This window comes from Macrobrachium rosenbergii, chromosome 3 (assembly GCF_040412425.1).
Source record: "Macrobrachium rosenbergii isolate ZJJX-2024 chromosome 3, ASM4041242v1, whole genome shotgun sequence".
Classification (NCBI taxonomy): Eukaryota; Metazoa; Arthropoda; class Malacostraca; order Decapoda; family Palaemonidae; genus Macrobrachium; species Macrobrachium rosenbergii.
The window spans coordinates 35,138,977-35,160,211 of NC_089743.1; the positions used below are offsets into that span (position 1 = coordinate 35,138,977).

Sequence of the window (21,235 nt, forward strand, 5' to 3'; positions counted from 1 at the left end):
AAATGCTATTGGGAAGATCAAATCAACAGCTGGTCAAGTCGTCCTATATGACTTTCTAAGTCCAATTGCTTTACCTAAGTTTGTGTTTCTTAGGCAACTAGCCTAATTCTTATAACGAAGTAAGTAACTACTGTTGATAATCTACGATGAGAATTGAGAAGCAGAGAGGCACAGAAGATGGAATGAATTAAATGATGATGCTGAGGTGGATTGTAAGGATCTGTTCCCGAGAGAAAGATGCCATCATAAAGTGATGGAGGGTTTGGAAATGAAGATATTAGTGGAGGGAGATGCCCTTACTAGAAATTGCTGGAGATAGTGCATCATTCTGATTAGGGAGGGTTAGCATCCGTTATCATAACATATGTCGTTAATGTTACAGTATTTTGTGAACGAAGTAGATTGCTCCACATGTGGCCATTGTTATCAGTAGATTGTGCTGAAAATCTTGTTGTTTGCTTATATTATTTAACAGCGCTGCCATTCTAAAGGGTAGATAACTTCATTAATGCTTTGATATGATACTATACAAAGCAGCTTTTGAGAATGGCAACCACAATACAGACCCAGGGACGTTTTGACTGGTGATATAGCAAGGTCAAACCCGAGATGTCTGACTAATGTCAATCCATATTAATATATTAAATTACAAAATCTCTTCGACCTAGTATATGGTTCAAATCTTGTATACGACAAACACCCTGTTTTCAATGAATCAACTGTGGCTGTAAATCAAAAGTTTTTTTATTTTGGTAGCAGTGAAACCCACTGGCAGTTTTTCAGCAGAAATCTACGTGCAAAGATAAATTTAGTCACTAGATAAACAACTTAGAATTATACATGAACATGTATGTTGTAACTGTGGAACAAGCCTCCCTGAGGATGTCATGCAATTGGAACTTCAGAAATTCAAGCGAAGCTGCAATGATTTACTGCCCTAAGACAATTCTCCGAGTATTTTAATCCTTTAATTACATTTTTATTTATTCATTTATTAATTTATTTATTAATGTATGTTTTTCTAATAACTGATCATCTCTTTCTGCATTTCCCTTTACACTCTGCAACTTCTTTCGCATGAACCCCATATTCTTTGAAAGCTTGAAATTCAAGTCAGTGACGCCTTTTGTGTGTTAGTTCCATATGAATAGGGTTCATCGTCTGAAAAATTATAATAATAATTTCCTTTGAATAAACATTAGTGAACATCACAGATACCCTGTAAGATTTCACCAGTTTACTGACATAAGTTCTGAACAAGATTAGGAACTTCAGGTTTAAACTTGTGCTGTTTGTGCTACTTGTTCTCCATTTCCGTTGAACCAAACTTTTCAGAATCATTCAAGAAACCACCAGATCGCCTTTTTAAACTCTGAAATGTCGTTTCATGCTGAGATCTTTATAACGATTTACAAGAAGCCTGAAGATTTTTGTATGGGGTTGTATCGTCGTAAAGTATATCATGATGGAAGTCACTATGCCCTAAAGTGAAGGGACTCTAATAGTAAATATATGTCCAGTAGGCTACTGTTTTTTCCTCTGTGTAGAATTTCTTGATCTCCTGTGGAATATTTATGATGTCTTCTCATGTCATATCAACTCAAAGCTATTCCTGCGGTAAGGATTCTTGGTTTCTTTCCTGAAGACAGTTCATTTGTGGATTAATCTTAGAATGCATATGGTGATTGTGATAATGAAAATCAACAATTTTTTCTAACTCGAATAGCTTCTAATCACCACCTTGCATTTAATAGTTGTAGTTACTGGCTTCAACGTTAGCTGGACGCTTGCTTGCTTATTTCATGAGGCTGTTTGGTTGCAGTACTTGTGGGAAATATTGTGGTCTGTAAACTTAATGAACTCTGCATTCTTTGGCAGAACAGCATTGGTTTTGGAAGAAAATGTTCTTGCCACTATTTGCAAATAGTTAGTGTTTTGTTTTGCTTGAGCATCACAACTAGCAGTTATTTTATAGTTAAGCCAAAATCACTGCGAACATCGAGACTGTGGAGTACGTTTTCGACGTTGCCACTTCTCCCGGATGTCGTGCAGACGAGGCAGTATCTTTGCCATATCTTCCTTATACCAGGTTAAAGAAGGTAAACACCGTGACACTATTGTTCGGCGTTTCTAACTGAAGACGTACCATGAGCGAAAGAACAGAGATTTCATGAGTAGAGGGTGATGTATAGTAAAAAAAAAATTACAGTAAATAAAGAATTGAAATTATACCTGAAACAGTTTTGATAACAGGGTCGAATAGGGACGATAGAGTTAATAATCCTCTAAATTTCCGTATTTGGGCCACATTATCAAAGACGACCTAAAAGACACGGCAGACATAGAACAGAGGCGTCGTAAACTATGTGCAACTGGCAACATGATTGCAAGGAGGTTTGCCTTCTGTCACCGAGAAACGAAACTGCTGCTCTTCCGCTCGTACTGCTACAGTATATATGGGTGTTCCCTTTGGACGAACTATACCCGAGACCCCATGAGACGTATCACTGTTGTTCACAATGACATTCTGAGATGCCTCACAAACACTCCGCCACGCAGATGTTCACAGAAAACCGCCTGGATAATTTGAAAATCATTGTGAGGCGAACAATGTCCAATCTAATCATCCGACTGAGAAGCAGCAGCAATTCGCTCATACAAAGCATCCTAAGCAGTGAGGCAAGAAGGAGGTCTAAATTGTGGGAAAGATGGGATAATGGGGCGTCTGTTCCTTAAATGACTTATTCTCTATTTTTGCAAGTATGAAGTGTCATCTCCAGAATCTGTTATTATTATTATTATTATATGTCAACGTTTCTTGTTATTATTGGTATTTTTACTATTACTGTGATTAATATCATTGTAGAGTTTTGCAATTTTCAATATTCTTATTTAGCCTTCTGGACCTGACTTCCGTAACCACCTACTGTAAGGTCCCCCAGCTGGAAATTAATCGTCTGCAACCTGTATTTTTTATTGTTAATTATTTTTTTGCTATTATTCTCCATATGATTACTGTTATTATGAATTATATTTTTTTCTACTTCTTCAGCAACTGTGTGGATACTGCCGATAATTATTTTTATCATGTTACCTTACGTATCCAGACTGTGTGTATTGAATTTGTATATTCCATGTACAAAATAAAGATTATTATTATTATAAATGACTCACACAAATGCCCAATATCTAGCCCAGATCCACCGAAGAAAAAAACAACTGATGATAAATGAAAGTTTTTGGCTACTCAAACACTATAAATTAAGTGGGCCGTGCCCCTGAACGGTCTCTGTTGGACAATGTAGCTAATGACAGCCATGTTTGCAGTTATGGTTTGACTATGGGAGCAGCGTTCCAACGAATACTGTACTCTCTATATTTGAAACCTATGCTTAAAGGGGGAGCTATGGCATTTCAATCCGGCGGCCCGTACCACGTGAATAAACTGTTTATATATTAAGTCCGCGGAACACTATGCAATATTATAGATGTCTCTCTAAAAAATTTGAAACTTAATACAAGTATTATTAACATTAATACAAATACCACTTGATCTATTACAACAAATACTTTATATTTGTAATTTTTACCAAATTGTCTCCAAGTCAAAGGAATACAATATTTTCAGTTGATATGTGCAATAAAAAGAAAGAGTTGACAAGTGAGAAGTCTTTAAGTGCAAAAAATATTATAAGTGTGTAAAGAATAATAAGTACATTCTTTATTAAGACTGATTATGCAAAATAACATAAACATAGTTTTCTGTAGAGCTGTTGGACTAAGAAAACGGGTATTTTTCAAGAAAGGAATGTGTAATGGCTAACTATCAAGAAAAATGATCCAAAATACTTACTCTTCTCTATATTCTTACTAGATTCCCATTCTTGATCGTGAATGGAACATTGTATATACTTTCAGAAGCAAAATATTTAGTACATGTCAGGTTCACTAATAAGACATTTGCTAGAATTAGAGGGAATATTGTGGTCTGTATGCTGAAAGAAAACTGTATTCTTTGGAAGCTTGAATTTCAAGTCAGTGGCCCCTTTTGTGGGCTTGTTCCATATGAATAGGGTTCATCTTTTGAATAATAATAATAATAATAATAATAATAATAATAATAATAATAATATAATAATAATAATAATCTTTGGAAGGCTGAATTTCAAGTCACTGACCCCTGTTGTGGGCTTTTTCCATATGAATAGGGTTCATCTTTTGAATAATAATAATAATAATAATAATAATAATAATAATAATAATAATAATAATAATAATCCCATTCCTAAGAGGTCATTGGACAAGGGCTTAGATCGTCAGAATTCTAGAGGCTACTTATATTCACAGTATGAAAAAACGCAAACATACGAGTACATACATACACACACACATAGACGAGAAATACCAGATTAACTATTACCGCACGTAGTGCTGGTAACACTGCTATTAAGAATGTAGAGTGGATCTCATTTTCTTAAATGCAAGGGTAAATGAAGTGCTCATTTTATAAAAATAAAAACCTAGGCTATTCAAGACTCCGTTACGAAACGTCTACTTTTGTTCATATTAGACAATTGGGTTTATATATACGTACACACACACACACACACATATATATATATATATATATATATATAAATATATATATATATATATATATATATATATATATATATATAATCACAGATACTTGGATAGACTGGAATTATAAAAAAATTAAACAAATGGGTGTCATTCTCAAGTAGATATGGTTCTGTTACATTATGAATATTTGTACTAAACCAAATTGCAACTGTACTTGACTAGCATTAAGGCATTAACTAAATATCTGTTAACTTCTGAATGGTATGTACTAGTTACCATAAAAGGCAGTTTGACGAGTCTCTCCCGCACTTTCATGAAACACTTGGAGTCTTACAAATAATTCTGAATTATATTCCCCTGTGAGGAGGTAGCGCCTTCAGAGCACCTCATGTGGTGTAGGTGTTACTTTCTCTACAGCGTCCTTTCGACCCCTAGCTGCAACCCCTTTTATTCCTTTTACTGTACCTCCGTTCATATACTGTTTCTTCCATCTTACTTTCCACCCTCTCCTAACAACTGATTCGTAATGCAACTGCGAGGGTTTCCTCCTGTTACACCTTTCAAGCCTTTTTACAGTCAATTTCCATTTCAGCAGTGAGTGACCTCATAGGTCCCAGTGCTTGGTCTTTGGCCTACATTTTATATTCTATACTCTGAATTATATTCATCATTGAAGGTCTTCTGTTTAAGTAACTTACCCGAAAGGTTTCAGATGTATCCGAAACACTTTTCAAGGCGCTAACTTCAGCAGCCGTGCTGTTTTGGACTGAAGAACGCATAGCGGTATTAAAGACACAGCATGCATTTGTTAAATTTTTTAAGTTAATAAATAAGCTTTCATCTGGACTGCCAGGAACGTATATGAAATATAGCGATATTACTCGGGCATGTCACATTCAACCCATCATCGTCAAGGCAATGCCCACCTTCAAGTGCAGATTCACCTCATTAAAAAATAGAGTATAGAATGAATGACGAAGCCATTTTCAAAACAGTGTTGTGTTAACTGTTATCAATAAGTTGAAAATAAGCTGACAACCCTTGCTGGTCTTAGTAGACATGTTTGGCAGCAAATTGCTGATTTACCTCATTGCAGAGCATGCTGCAATCTTGAAACCAGCATTGTTGGTAAGAGATAGTCTTGCTGTGAAATTGTGGCTTCTGGTGACAAGCAATTACTCAGCGAGATAGTATCGAGTGTCACAACCTTATTTGCCCACGTATTATTATATATTTTTAAATGTATAATAAAAAAAAAAACCACTGCGCCCAATGCAGCCATATTACGGATGGGAGACCGAGCACCGTAGGCTAGGCTAGGCCCAGCCTATGGCGAGCATACTGGGTAGGCACAAAAATTGTTGCTAATAATGAAACACTGAATAACAAGCCCAATTATTACAGTAAGTTGTGTTACTAATAATAATATATAGAAAACAAGCCGAATTATTAGTCTGTTATCACAAACCTAAGAAAAATTTCTTACGATACGTCAGCAATGAGCCCGTTTGCCATCTGCAATGAGTGATGTAATTTTGTAAACAAAATCATAGCGCCGCCCTGGTGGCTGGTTGCGGTAACACATAAATGTTGTTTATTTATGGTGAATTTTATACAGTCCAAATTATTTCATACTTTATTCTAGTATACTCTCACAATATTGTATCTCATGCACACTCATAAATTTTTCCCCTACAAAATCACTTTAAAATATCTTTCAATAAATGTATGATGAAACATGCTAAAATGGCTTTTTCCACAAAATATCCTTGTAAAATAGGGGGTGCTCCTAATACATTGCTCCATGTATTTTCATTGCATTCAAGACTTATAGTACAGACACCACCCTACTTACGAACACAGTACAGTATTGACTTTATATCATACTATATTTAAACAGGCATGAAGGGTACAGTAACCAACTTACGAACAATTCAACATACAAACAAACGGCCGCCCAGAACGTAACTCATTTGTAAGTAGGGCGGTGTCTATAATTTCATGAATTCCAGAGTTATGGTTTTATTTCATATTTCTCCTTGGTGTGTAAGGAGGGGCAAAATATCCTTTTATTATTGTATTTTCCTAACTCTTATGCAGAAAAACACACATTCATGGAATCATCAATACAGTACTGTATGGTTTCACTTGACATTATGTAAGTTTTCATCTTAGCGTCTCAAATTCTTCCCATTTTTTCCCGTACTCGTCACAACAAAGCCTGAAATCCAAATGCAAGACTCTGAAGAAACTATAACATCTGTAGCAAGATTTGAACCCACATCCTGAGTATCAGAACGGGATTACGTTCCCTTCAAGGATTTGGAGAGTAGTGTACATACCAACACCACAGAGAGGAGGTTTTGCGGCACCACTTCCTTTCTCTAAATTTTGCGGGGTACCTTGCTACCTCTTGCTTCAAGCTGCTTGTACCGGACAGTGCTCGCTGCCCTCACCACTTCCTGTTTTAGGTCATTTGTGTTCCCTTCACTAGGAACTGTTCTCCGATGTGGATGTCTGCTTCCGCCGGAGATTTACCCCTTTTTAGATAGAGTGGTTCGTGGTGGTAGGTTTCTGTTTCCTAGTAGTAGCTGTAGTTATGACTTGGACCATCGAAAGATGGTTTCTTGTTTGTCACTTTTTCTTAAGTTGTATTTCAAAAGAGATCTTTCACATTCACAATTGATCCCTGGTCCCCTTTTCCTGCCGAGAGCAACTATATTCACTGAACAGCAGCACCAATATGCAGTAAATGTGCCTCGCTGTGGAACTTCTCAGTTCCAGAGGTCCTTTATTCCCCACACCGTTGGACTGTCGAACAGCCTCCCAGAGGATGTCGTGCATTTGGAACTTCAAAAGTTCAAGCATAAGCGCAACGCATTGCTACCTTGATACTATTCTCCTTACATTTCAATACATTTTTATCTATTTGTAATTAAATAATTTTTTTTTTCTTTTTTAATAAGTGAGTGGGGTCTCTTCTTTCTGACTTTCCCTTTATCTCCTCTTACTTCTTCCTAACGAACACCTTACTATTTTTTGGAAGCTTGAATTTCAAGTCAATGGACCCTGTGGGCTTGTTCCATATGAATAGGTTTCATAATAATAATAATAATTGAAAGCAATATCTTTCTAGCTAAAATTTATTTGATCTTGTCATATGCAGTGTTGTGTAGTAATTTGTGAAATACGGCACTTCGGGTGTGATGTGTCTATGTTGTAAATTACAGTGATTATGATTAGCATTAACAAGAGGGGTGGGGAGTGGCAAAGAAATTACTCCCCCCCTCTAGTTAGGTTAGGATAGGATGTAACCCTATTTATATTTACATTTCCCAACGCCTTTCTAATAAACTGTTTCAAAATGTTTCGTCTGATATCAAAATGTAGTTTGATACGTCATACAGGAATCCAGTATTTTCCCAGACCATTTGAATGAACAAAAACAGCTTGACTCATTCTTCTTTGTAATTTACTGTTTGCTGTTTAGAAGAGGTTGTTTTTACAGTAAAAAACTGAGATTATTATCTTGTTGTGAACTCTGGACATCACACACACGCACACACACACATACACACAATGTTCTGCATACAAACTGGAGATGGATGACAATTCTTGGGCAAAAACAAGTTTAAATAATAAATAAAAAATTCATGATGTCTGAGTAATGCTTCTTATGCGTCGGAGAGAGAGAGAGAGAATAATACTATACATATAAGCGCGAAAGAGGTAAAATATGATACTGAATATGAGAGAGAGAGAGAGAGAGAGAGAGAGAGAGAGAGGTGGAAGATATGATACTCTACATTAGAGAAAGAGAGATGTAAAATATACTGAATATAAGAGAGAGAGAGAGAGAGAGAGAGAGAGAGAGAGAGAGAGAGAGAGAGAGAGAGAGAGAGAGAGAGAAGATATGATACTCTACATTAGAGAGAAAGAGAGGTAAAATATAAATATATAGAGAGAGAATAGAGAGAGAGAGAGAGAGAGAGAGAGAGAGAGAGATTAACAATTTCATGTGACGTCAAATTTCTGTTAAATGCCTTTCTCATCTCTCTATCTAGTGCAAACTGCACATGAGACCATTTGGAGAGAGAGAGAGAGAGAGAGAGAGAGAGAGAGAGAGAGAGAGAGAGAGAGAGAGAGAGAGAGAGAAATGCTAATAACAGAAGTTGCGTAATGTGAAATCATCATTAGTTCCGTTTGCACACAGCTTAAGATATTACAACAGGCCCCTGAACCTATTACGCACTTACAGAGAGAGAGAGAGAGAGAGAGAGAGAGAGAGAGAGAGAGAGAGAGAGAGAGAGAGAGAGAGAGAGAGAGAGACGAGACGAGACTGGTATTCAGTCCGTCAGTCTAAACTCGACCCGTGGGAAAGACCAGTGGTTTAAATTGTCAGCCTTAGGAGATTTCATACTGTCTTCGTTTCAAGGTTAGTTACTTGAAGGAATCAATCAGTGTAAATATTAGTATAATCTGCTTAATTGGTCCTCATTAGGTCCCGTATTAAGCGACCAAATATTCGTGGAGTGTGGACTGGTAGTTTGTCAAATTTCGGGTGGTTGGGCCGAGAAAGAGTGTCCACAACAGGCCTCTTGTTTATTGCAGTATAAAACACCACTGTATGTATATATATATATATATATATATATATATATATATATATATATTATATATAATGCATATTATACACACACACACACACACACACACACACATATATATATATATATATATATATTTATTTATATATATATATATATATATATATATGTATATATATATATATATATATATATATATATATATATATATATATATATATATATATACATATACACACACACTCGTCTCCCAAGCGAATACACCTGAGTTCGACCCCTCGAGTGGGTTTGTTTCCTTAAGAGAAATCTAATGTATTTCTGTCGGCGCTAAGTAGTGAATTACATTCTAGAGTTAGTTCCTTTCCCTCATTTTCTCTTTATATATATATATGTGTGTATGTATATATATATATATATATATATATATATATATATATATATAAATATTTAAATATATAAATATATATAAAATACATATATAAAATATATATATATATATATATATATATATATATATATATATATATATATATATATATATATATATAGTTTCAATTCCTTCCAGACATAGAAATTTAAAGCAAATAAAATTAACACTTGATATTGTATTAGGTTGCAAGGTCAATGGCAACTTTTCTGTTGTATATATTTTTATTCTCAATTGTCTTATTTAAACCATAATCCTTTCTTAACAAACGAGAACCGACTCTGAAAACCAGTTAATTCGGGAAACATTTGGATATGGAAGGTTGGGAGAGAGAGAGAGAGAGAGAGAGAGAGAGAGAGAGAGAGAGAGAGAGAGAGAGAGGGGGGGGACATTTACCAGACAAAATCTACAAAGGTGATAGACATGGTATTTAACGAACCTAAAAGACATTCTTCATAAATTAACCTTTTAACGCTGGTCGTACACTTTCTTGTTCTTCCCGGGAAGTTCAGACACATTCATGTTCTTCCCGACAAGTTCAGACACATTCTTGTTCTTCCCGAGAAGTTCAGACACTTTATTGTGCTTCCCCAGAACTTCAGACACTTTCTTGTTCTTCCCAAGAAGTTCAGACACGTTCTTGTTCTTCCCGAGAAACTCAGACTCTTTCTTGTTCTTCTCGAGAAGTTCAGACACTTTCTTGTTCTTCCCGAGAAGTTCAGACACATTTTGGTTGTCCCCAAGAAGCTCAGACTCTTTCTTGTTCTTCTCCAGAAGTTCAGACACGTTCTTGTTCTTCCCGAGAAGTTCAGACACGTTCTTGTTCTTCCTGAGAAGTTCAGACTCTTTCTTGTTCTTCCCGAGAAGTTCAGACACGTTCTTGTTCTTCTTGAGAAGTTCAGACTCTTTCTTGTTCTTCCCGAGAAGTTCAGACACATTCTCGTTCTTCCCGAGAAGCTCAGACTCTTTCTTGTTCTTCCCGAGCTCAGACTGTTTCTTGTTCTTCCCGAGAAGTTCAGACACTCTCTTGTTCTTCCTCAGAAGTTCAGACACGTTCTTGTTCTTCCTGAGAAACTCAGATTCTTTCTTGTTCTTCCCGAGAACTTCAGACACTTTCTTGTTCTTCCCGAGAAACTCAGATTCTTTCTTGTTCTTCCCGAGAACTTCAGACACTTTCTTGTCCTTCCGAGAAGTTCAGACTCTTTCTTGTTCTTCCCGAGAATTTCAGACTCTTTCTTGTTCTTCTCGAGAAGTTCAGACTCTTTCTTGTTCTTCTCCAGAAATTCAGACACGTTCTTGTTCTTCCCGAGAAGCTCAGACTCTTTCTTGTTCTTCTCCAGAAGTTTAGACACGTTCTTGTTCTTCCCGAGAAGCTCAGACTCTTTCTTGTTCTTCTCCAGAAGTTCAGACACGTTCTTGTTCTTCCCGAGAAGCTCAGACTCTTTCTTGTTCTTCTCCAGAAGTTCAGACACGTTCTTGTTCTTCCCGAGAGGTTCAGACACGTTCTTGTTCTTCCTGAGGAGTTTAGACTCTTTCTTGTTCTTCCCGAGAAGTTCAGACACGTTCTTGTTCTTCCCGAGAGGTTCAGACACGTTCTTGTTCTTCCTGAGGAGTTTAGACTCTTTCTTGTTCTTCCCGAGAAATTCAGACACTTTCTTGTTCTTCCTCAGAAGTCCAGACACTTTCTTGTTCTTCCGAGAAGTTCAGACTCTTTCTTGTTCTTCCCGAGAATTTCAGACTCTTTCTTGTTCTTCTCGAGAAGTTCAGACACATTCTTGTTCTTCCCGAGAAGCTCAGACTCTTTCTTGTTCTTCTCCAGAAGTTCAGACACGTTCTTGTTCTTCCCGAGAGGTTCAGACACGTTCTTATTCTTCCTGAGAAGTTTAGACTCTTTCTTGTTCTTCCCGAGAAGTTCAGACACGTTCTTGTTCTTCTTGAGAGGTTCAGACTCTTTCTTGTTCTTCCCGAGAAGTTCAGACACATTCTTGTTCTTCTTGAGAAGCTCAGACTCTTTCTTGTTCTTCCCGAGAAGCTCAGACTCTTTCTTGTTCTTCCCGAGAAGTTCAGACACTTTCTTGTTCTTCCTCAGAAGTTCAGACACTTTCTTGTTCTTCCCGAGAAATTCAGACTCTTTCTTGTTCTTCCCGAGATGTTCAGACACTTTCTTGTTCTTCCCGAGAAGTTCAGACACGTTCTTGTTCTTCCCGAGAAACTCACTCTTTCTTGTTCTTCCCGAGAAGTTCAAATACTTTCTTGTTCTTCCTCAGAAGTTCAGACACTTTCTTGTTCTTCCCGAGAAGTTTAGACACTTTCTTGTTCTTCCCAAAATGTTCAGATACTTTCTTGTTCTTCCCAAGAAGCTCAGACACTTTCCTGTTCTTCAGAGAAGTTCAGACTCTTTCTTGTTCTTCCAGAGAAGTTCAGACTTTCTTGTTCTTCCCGAGAAGTTCAGACACTTAATTGTTCTTCCCGAGAAGTTCAGACACATTCATGTTCTTCCCAAGAACACCAGACACATTCTTGTTCTTCTCGAGAAGCTCAGACTCTTTCTTGTCCTTCACGAGAACTTCAGACACTTTCTTGTTCTTCCCGAGAAGTTCAGACATGTTCTTGTTCTCCAAGAGAAGCTCAGACTCTTTCTTGTTCTTCCCAAGAAGTTCAGACTCTTTCTTGGTCTTCCCAAGAAGTTCAGACACGTTCTTGTTCTCCAAGAGAAGCTCAGAACCTTTCTTGTTCTTCCCGAGAAGTTCAGACTCGTTCTTATTCTTCCCGAGAAGTTCAGACACGGTCTTGTTATTCACAAGAAGCTCAGACTTTCTTGTTCTTCTCCAGAAGTTCAGACACGTTCTTGTTCTTCCCAAGAAGTTCAGACTCTTTCTTGTTCTTCCCGAAAAGTTCAGACACTTTCTTGTTCTTCCCAAGAAGCGGAGACTCTTTCTTGTTCTTCCCGAGAAGCTCAGACTCTTTCGTGTTCTTCCCGAGAAGTTCAGACACATTCTTGTTCTTCCCGAGAAGTTCAGACACATTCTTGTTCTTCTCGAGAAATTCAAACACTTTCTTGTTCTTCCTGAGAAGTCCAGACTCTTTCTTGTTCTTCCCGAAAAGTTCAGACATGTTCTTGTTCTTCCTGAGAAGTTCAGACATGGTCTTGTTCTTCCCAAGAAGCTCAGATTCTTTCTTGTTCTTCTCCAGTTCAGACACATTCTTGTTCTTCCTGAGAAGTTCAGACACGTTCTTGTTTTTCCTGAGAAGTTTAGACACTGTCTTGTTCTTTCCGAGAAGTTCAGACACACTCTTGTTCTTCCCAAGAAGCTCAGACTCTTTCTTGTTCTTTCTGAGAAGCTCAGACTCTTTCTTGTTCTTCCCAAGAAGTTCAGACACTTTCTTGTTCTTCCCAAGAAGTTCAGACACCTTCTTCTTCCTCCCAAAAAGTTCAGACACATTCTTGTTCTACCCAAGAAGTTCAGACACTTTCTTGTTCTTCCCGAGAAGTTCAGACACTTTCTTGTTCTTCTCGAAAGTTCACGACACTTTCTTGTTCTTCACAAGTTCATACACTTTCTTGTTCTTCCCGAGATGTTCACACACTGTTGTTCTTCCCAAGAATTTCAGACACTTTCTTGTTCTTCCCAAGAAGTTCAGACACATTCTTGTTCTTCACGAGAAGTACAGACACTTTCCAATTCTTCCCGAGAAGTTCAGACTCTTTCTTGTTCTTCCTGAGAATCCAGACTCTATCTAGTCCATCCCGAGATGTTCAGACACTTTCTCGTTCTTCCCGAGAAGTTCAGACACTTTCTTGTTCTTTGTGAGAAGTTCAGACACTTTCCTGTTCTTCCTGGGAAGTTCAGACACGTTCTTCTTCTTCCCAAGAATTCAAGCACTATCTCATTCTTTCCAAGAAGTTCAGACACTTTCTTATTCTTCATGAGAAGTTCAGACGCTTACTTGTTCTTCCAGAGAATTTCACACACTTGTTTTTACTTAGAAGTTCAGACACTTTCTTGTTCTTCCCAAGAAGTTCAGACACTTTCTTGATCTTCCTGGGAAGTTCAGACACTTCCTTGTTCTTCCCAGGTAGTTCAGACACTTTCCTCTTCTTCCCAGAAATTTCAGACACTTTCTCTTCTTCTCAGAAAGTTCAGACACTTTCTAGTTCTTTCCAGGAAGTTCAGACACTTTCTTGTTCTTCCCAGGAGTTTCACACTTTCTTGTTCTTCCCAGAAAGTTCAGACACTTTCTTGTTCATCCCAAGAAGTTCAGATGCCTTCTTGTTCTTCCCAAGAAGTTCAGATACTTTCTTGTTCTTCCCAAGAAGTTCAGACCCTTTATTGTTCTTCCCAAGAAGTTCAGACACTTTCTAGTTCTTCCCAAGACATTTAGACACTTTCTAGTTCTTCTCATGAAGTTCAGACTCTTTCTTGCTCTTTCCACGAAGTTCAGACACTTTCTTGTTCTGCCTGGGAAATTCAAACAGTTGTCAGTTTTTCCATAGAATTTCAGACACTTTCTTGTTCTTCCCGAGAAGTTCAGACACTTTCTTGTTCTTCCCTGAGAGTTCAGATGCTTTCTAGTTCTCCCCAGGAAGTCTGGACACTTTCTTCTTCTTCCCAGGAAGTTCAGACAATTTCTTGTTCTTCCCGAGAAGTTCAGAAACTTTCTTGCTCTTTCCGAGAAATTCAGACACTTTCTTGTTTTTCCCAAGAAGATCAGACACTTTCTTGTTCTTCCCAAAAAGTTCAAACACTTACCTGTTCTTCCCGAGAAGTTCAGACACTTTCTTGTTCTTAGTGAGAAGCTCACACACTTTTTTGTTCTTCCCAAGAAGGTCAGACACTTTGCTGTTCTTTCCGAGAAGTTCAGACACTTTCTAGTTCTTCCCAGAAGGTCAGAAACTTTCTTGTTCTTCCCAGGAAGGTCAGATACTTTGTCGTCCTTCCCAGGAGGTTCAGACACTTTCTTGTTCTTCCTGAGAAGTTCAGACACTTTCTTGTTCTTCCCAAGAAGTTCAGACACTTTCTTGTTCTTCCTCTTCCCAAGAAGTTCAGACACTTTCTTGTTCTTCCCAAGACGTTCAGGCACTTTCTAGTTCTTCCCAGGAAGTTCACACTTTCTTGCTCTTCCCAGGAAGTTCAGACCCTTTCTTGTTCTTCCCGAGAAGTTCAGACACTTTCTAGTTCTCCTCAAGACATTCAGACACTTTCTAGTTCTTCCCATGAAGTTCAGACTTTCTTGCTTTTCCTAGGAAGTTCAGACACTTTCTTGTTTTTCCCAGGAAGTTCAGGCACTTCTTTTTCTTGCCAAGAAGTTCAGACACTTTCTTGTTCTTCCTGATAAGTACAGACACTTTCTTGTTCTTGATAAGTTCAGACACGTTCTTATTCTTACCATGAATTGCAGACACCTTTTTGTTCTTCCTGATAAGTTCAGACACTTTCTTGTTCTTCCCAAGAAGTTCAGACACTTTCTTGTTCTTCCTGAGAAGTTCAGATACTTTCTTGTTCTTCCCTCGAAATTCAGACACCTTCTTGTTCTTCCCAAGAAGTTCTGACAATTTCTTGTTCTTCCCTCGAAATTCAAACAGTTTTCAGTTCTTCCCTAGAATTTCAAAAACTTTCTTGTTCTTCCCAAGAAGATCAAACAGTTTTCAGTTCTTCCCAAAAAGTTTAAATACTTTCTTGTTCTTCCCAGAAAGTTCAAACGCTTTCTAGTTCTTCCCTAGAAGTTCAGACACCTTTGTGTTCATCCCAGGAAGTTCAGGAACTTTCCTGTTCTTCCCAGGAAGTTCAGACACTTTCTTGTTCTTTCCAAGAAGTTCAGACACTTTCCTCTTCTTCCCAGGAAGTTCAGACACTTCCTAGTTCTTCTCAAGAAGATCAGTTTTCAGTTCTTCCCTAGAATTTCAAATACATTTTATATTTCTTCCCAAAAGTTTAAATAGTTTTAATTTCTTCCAAAGAAGTTGAACACTTTCTTGTTCTTCCCAAGAAGTTCAAACAGTTTTAAGTTCCTCCCAAAAAATTCACATACCTTTCCTATTTCTTCCTAAAAAGTTCAAACACACTTTATCTTTCTTCCCAGGAAGATCAAACACATTCTTCTGTGTTCTTCCCAGGAAGTTCAAATACATTCTTCCGTGTTCTTCCTAAGAAGTTCAAACTCATTCTTCTGTGTTCTTCCCAAGAAGTCTAAACACATTGTTCCATGTTCTTCCCAAGAAGTTCAAACACATTCTTCTGTGTCCTTCCTCTTCCCAAGAAGTTCAAACACATTCTTCCATGTTCTTCCCAAGAAGTTCAAACAAATTCTTCCGCGTTCTTCCCAAGAAGTTCAAACACATTCTTCCGTGTTCTTCCCAAGAAGCTCAAACACATTCTTCCGTGTTCTTCCCAAGAAGTTCAAATACATTCTTCCGTGTTCTTCCCATCAAGTTCAAACACATTCTTCCATGTTCTTCCCAAGAATTTCAAACAGTTTATGTTTCTTCCCAAAAAGTTCAGACACATTTTCTGTCCTTCCCAGGAAGTTCAAACAAAAATTTTAGTTCTTCCTAAGAAGTTCAGATACTTTCTAGTTCTTCCCAAGAAGTTCAAACACATCCTAATTCTATCCAAAAAGTTCAAATAAATTCTTCCTTGTTCTTCCCAAGATGTCCAAACAAAATCTTCAATTCTTCCCAAGAAGTTTAAACAGATTCTTCCGTTCTTCCCGAAGAGTTTAAAGAAATCCTTTCGTTCTTCCCAAGAAGTTCAGCAATGCTTAGAGAAAAGTATATCAAGAAGTAGCTAGACTCTATAAAGCCGTGTTGTGTCTTGAAAAAGCATAACAAGTGTTAATTCGCTGACCAAGTGCAAATAGAAAGTTTTAAGCTGTTAATCTGGTGACGAATGGCAAAGAATGTTTTTTACATTTTGCTGATGAAAGGAAATTTCTTCTGTCAGTTTCTGAGGCTGCAATTATTCCTGTCAGATTTGGCTTATGGTTTTGCAAAGTGTCAACATCTGATCAACTTCGATGCCCAAGTACAGAAATATATACAGTACACACACAAACACATATATATATACATATATACATATACATATATATATATATATATATATATATATATATATATATATATATATTATACATATATATACACATATATACACACACACACACACACACACACACACACATATATATATATATATATATATATATATATATATATATATATATATATATATATATATATATATATATATATATATATATATACATACACACACACACACACACATATATATATATATATATATATATATATATATATATATATATATATATATATATATATATAAATATATATATATATACAAATATATACATATATATACATACATATACATATATATATATATATATATATATATATATATATATATATATATATATATATCTGTAATCATAACATTCAGACTTTTATTTTTTTACATTTGTCACTTTTGGCCCTGAAAATTACCATAGCCTATACAAACAGTGCCATTGCCTATGAAATAATAACTAGTACGGAAACACTTCATGCATGAATAACATATTCATTAATGTGTCTTTAAACAATACAACGAAAGACGTGACTGAAAAAAGTGAATAAATGAATAACTACCATTCAGAAAAATAAAACTCATATATTTGGGCTGAAGGGATTCTACGCTGAATAATTTACGCTGATGGAGACGGCTGGTCTGTCAAAAACTTAGTTCAGATTTTGGGTGAAATGTCAGTGAGAGAGAGAGAGAGAGAGAGAGAGAGAGAGAGAGAGAGAGAGAGAGAGAGAGAGAGAGAGAAATGTAACTGGACCTGTGCAGACTTCTATGAGAGAGAGAGAGAGAGAGAGAGAGAGAGTGTGCTGTAATAGTGCAATGGAACCTCTTTGCAGACTACTTCTCTGACTGAGAGAGAGAGAGAGAGAGAGAGAGAGAGAGGAAGTAGTTTTTCCGATGGTAAATGGACGAAGAATGTAATTGTGGTTTTGTGAGAGAACTCAACCAAAATATTTAGTCAAAAACTGAATATGAATTAAAAGTGTATAATTGATTTTTTATTGTTATATTGAAGTTATACTTTATTTCCTTTATAAATGTGGTACGTTAAACTGTGCAGATTATTATTACTTTTATAAATGTCTTGAGAAAATATTTTTGCATGTCTATTAAAAAAAAACACTAACCCCTAACTTATAATTTTATATTATATATATATATATATATATATATATATATATATATATATATATATATATATATAATTATATATATAAAATTATACATAATATATAACATATATATACAGATATATATATATATATATATATATATATATATATATATATATATATATATATATATATATATATATATATATATATATATATATATATATATATATATATATTTAATTTATAATTTGTATATGCAAATGTTCCACAGGAATTTAAAAGGTGTTTTATTTTTCCAGTGGTTCCTGTGCATACACACACACAAACACACACACACACACACACACATATATATATATATATATATATATATATATATATATATATATATATATATCAGTACATATACAGTATATATAAGGAAAGAAAATTGAAATATATGATATGAAGAAACAATCTTTACCATAACATCAACCCTTTTTAAACCTTCCACACAAGCTCATTTATAATCACCACAAAAAACATGCAAAACAACAATCAGAAAAAAAGGAAACAAAAAAAAACCTTCTCTTCTCACAAGAACCTTTGGGTCTCAGGTCAAGACAGCCTTGTTTTGCTCGAGAGCGATATTGGAAAAAGGGTAACCTTGCTTTCCTTGTGGCCTTTACGTTCACGTGCGGGTTTTAGGTTTCTGAAAAGAAAACTGTTGTGCCGGCACTATCTGTCCGTCCGCACTTTATTGTGTCCGCCCTCAGATCTTAAAAACTACTGGGGCTATAGGGCTGCAAATTAGCATGTTGATCATCCACCCTCCAATCTCCAAACATACCAAATTGCAGCCCTCTAGCCACAGCAGTTTTTAAGATCTGAGGCCGTACAGAGAAAGTGCCGACGGACACACAAATGGCCATCTCTATAAGTTTTCTTTTACAGAAAACTAAAATAAGTATCAACAACAAAGAGATCACTCAAGACACACCACACTGGCCATTTAATCTTCTGACAACATTGCATAGGTTGACGCCTGTGATTTTTAAGATTGTTTTTTTTTTTTTTTTTAATGGCTATTTGTCTGTCCGTCCCTACTTCTTCTGTCAGCCCTTAGATCTTAAAAACTACTGAGGCTAGAGGGCTGCAAATTGGTATGTTGAACATCCTCCCTCCACTCATCACACATACCAAATTGCTGCACTCTTCAGTCAGTAGTTTTTATTTTATTTAAGGTTAAAATTAGCCATGATCGTACTTCTGGCACCGCTATAGGTGCCAAAAACACAAGCCACCACCGGACCGTGGCTGAGTTTCATGGGGCGAGGCTAAGAGTTTCATAGGCCGTGGCTGAGAGTTTCATACAGCATTACACGCTGTACAGAAAACTCGATTGCGCCGAAGAACCTTGGGCGCATTTTTTCCTTGTTTTTATTGCCAAAACTGATGAGTTTCATTAAACCAGAACTAATTCAAACCGCTTTACACGATAGTGAAATTCCCTTGTCCAAGCGTGAAAGCTCAGCATAAACTCAAGTTATTAAGCACAATTAAACGTTCGAGATGAACATTAAAATATGTAGATCACCAGATGCCCCGATTCAGATAATAAAAGAAACTAAAAGAGTCCTGTAACATAAATGTGAAGGCTTCACAAAAATCTTGCATCATGTACACTGTGCAAAGTTCATGAGGGTGGGACCAGGGATATATATATATATATATACTGTATATATATATATATATATATATATATATATATATATATATATATATATATATATATATATACATATATAAATATATACATATATACATATGTAAATATAAAATCTACTGGTCATACACGTTATTAAAATCTACATATTACATACATAGTATGTAACAATTACATATGTGAAAAAAAGTCCATGACAATATTAGAAAAAAAAAGTATATTATAAAGAAAATAGTTTACACTGTCAAGAAAATTTTCAAAAATTGTCTGTCCATCTTTGGTCTCTTAAAAATTTAAATATTAAAAGAGAAAAAACACGTTCATACATACATACATACATACATACATACATACATACACATACAATGTCTGACATTTAAAACAATTCTTATACCACAGTAATTATAACAAATTCTTCGGCTGTTGGAAAATCTTGTGGCGATGTACCACTAAAGGGGATACAAGACCAGTTTATGATGGAGGATGTATTACTAGAGGGGGTACAAGACCAGTTTATAATAGAGGATAAGTGAATTGGGGATACAAGATCAGTTTATAACGTGGGGATGTACCACTGAAGGGGATACAAGACCGGGGGATGTACCACTGAAAATTATACAAGACCAGTTCATAATGGAGGGATGTACTATTGAAATAGTTGGGGGCTGTACCCTTGATGGGGACACAGCACCAGTTTATAATGGAGGATGTACCACTGAAGGTGATGCAAGACCAGTTTACAATGGGGGTGTAACCATTCATGGGGATACAAGACCAGTTTATAAAGGGGACTGTACCTTTGATGGGGATACAAGACCAGTTCATAACAGGGAAAGTACAATTGAAGGGGATACAAGATCAGTTGATAATGGGGGATGTATATGTGAATTGGGGATACAAAACCAGTCAATGATGGGGAGATGCTCCACTGTAGGTGATACAAGGCCAGTTTATGACGAGGGATGTACTATTGGAAAGGAGACAAGACCAATTTATGATGGGGGTGTACCACTAAAAGGGATACAAGACCCAGGACCCATTTATAATGGGCGATGTATCACTGAAGAGGATACAAGACCAGTTTATAATGGGTGATGTACCACTGAAGGAGATCCAAGATTAGTTTATATAAAATGGGGATGTACCACTGAAGGTGATACAAGACCAGTTTACAAGGGGGACTGACCACTGACGGGGATACAAGGTCAATTTATAATTGGGTGATGAACTACTGAAGGGGATACAAGACCATTTTATGATGGGAATATATATCAGGGAATGGGGGGATGTACCACTGAAGGGGATACAGACCCATTTTCAAAAGGGGGGATGTACCACTGAAGGGGACACGAAACCATTTTCTAAGGGGGGATGCACCACTGAAGGGGATACAAAACCATTTTATAAGGGGGGATGTACCACTGAAGGGGATACAAAACCATATTCTAAGGGGGTGTATCACTGAAGGAGATACAAAACCATTTTCTAATGGGGATGTACCACTGAAGGGGATACAAAACCATTTTCTAAAGGGAATGTACAACTGAAGGGGATACAAAACCATTTTCTAAGGGGGATGTACCACTGAAGGGGTTACAAGACCAGTTTATGAAGGGGGATGTAGGCCATTACTGACAAGGATACAAGACCAGCTTATAATGGGCGATATGTACGGGAATTCAAAACTAGTTTTTGGCCAGAAATGACAA

The 21,235-nt window shown here is 36.5% G+C and overlaps 1 protein-coding gene and 1 long non-coding RNA gene across 2 annotated transcripts in view; one reads left to right on the forward strand and one right to left on the reverse strand.

Annotated features, from left to right (window-relative positions):
* Positions 1–21,235, reverse strand: part of LOC136854468 (uncharacterized) — a 108,412-nt gene that overhangs the window by 64,431 nt on the left and 22,746 nt on the right. The gene's annotated exons all lie outside the window — the stretch shown is intronic.
* The window catches only part of LOC136854442 (sialin-like), a 48,671-nt gene continuing 36,364 nt past the window's right edge, over positions 8,929–21,235 (forward strand). Inside the window, exon 1 of the mRNA XM_067130737.1 lies at positions 8,929–9,019. The gene's annotated coding sequence lies outside the window, so the exon portion shown is untranslated. The remainder of the gene's footprint in view (positions 9,020–21,235) is intronic.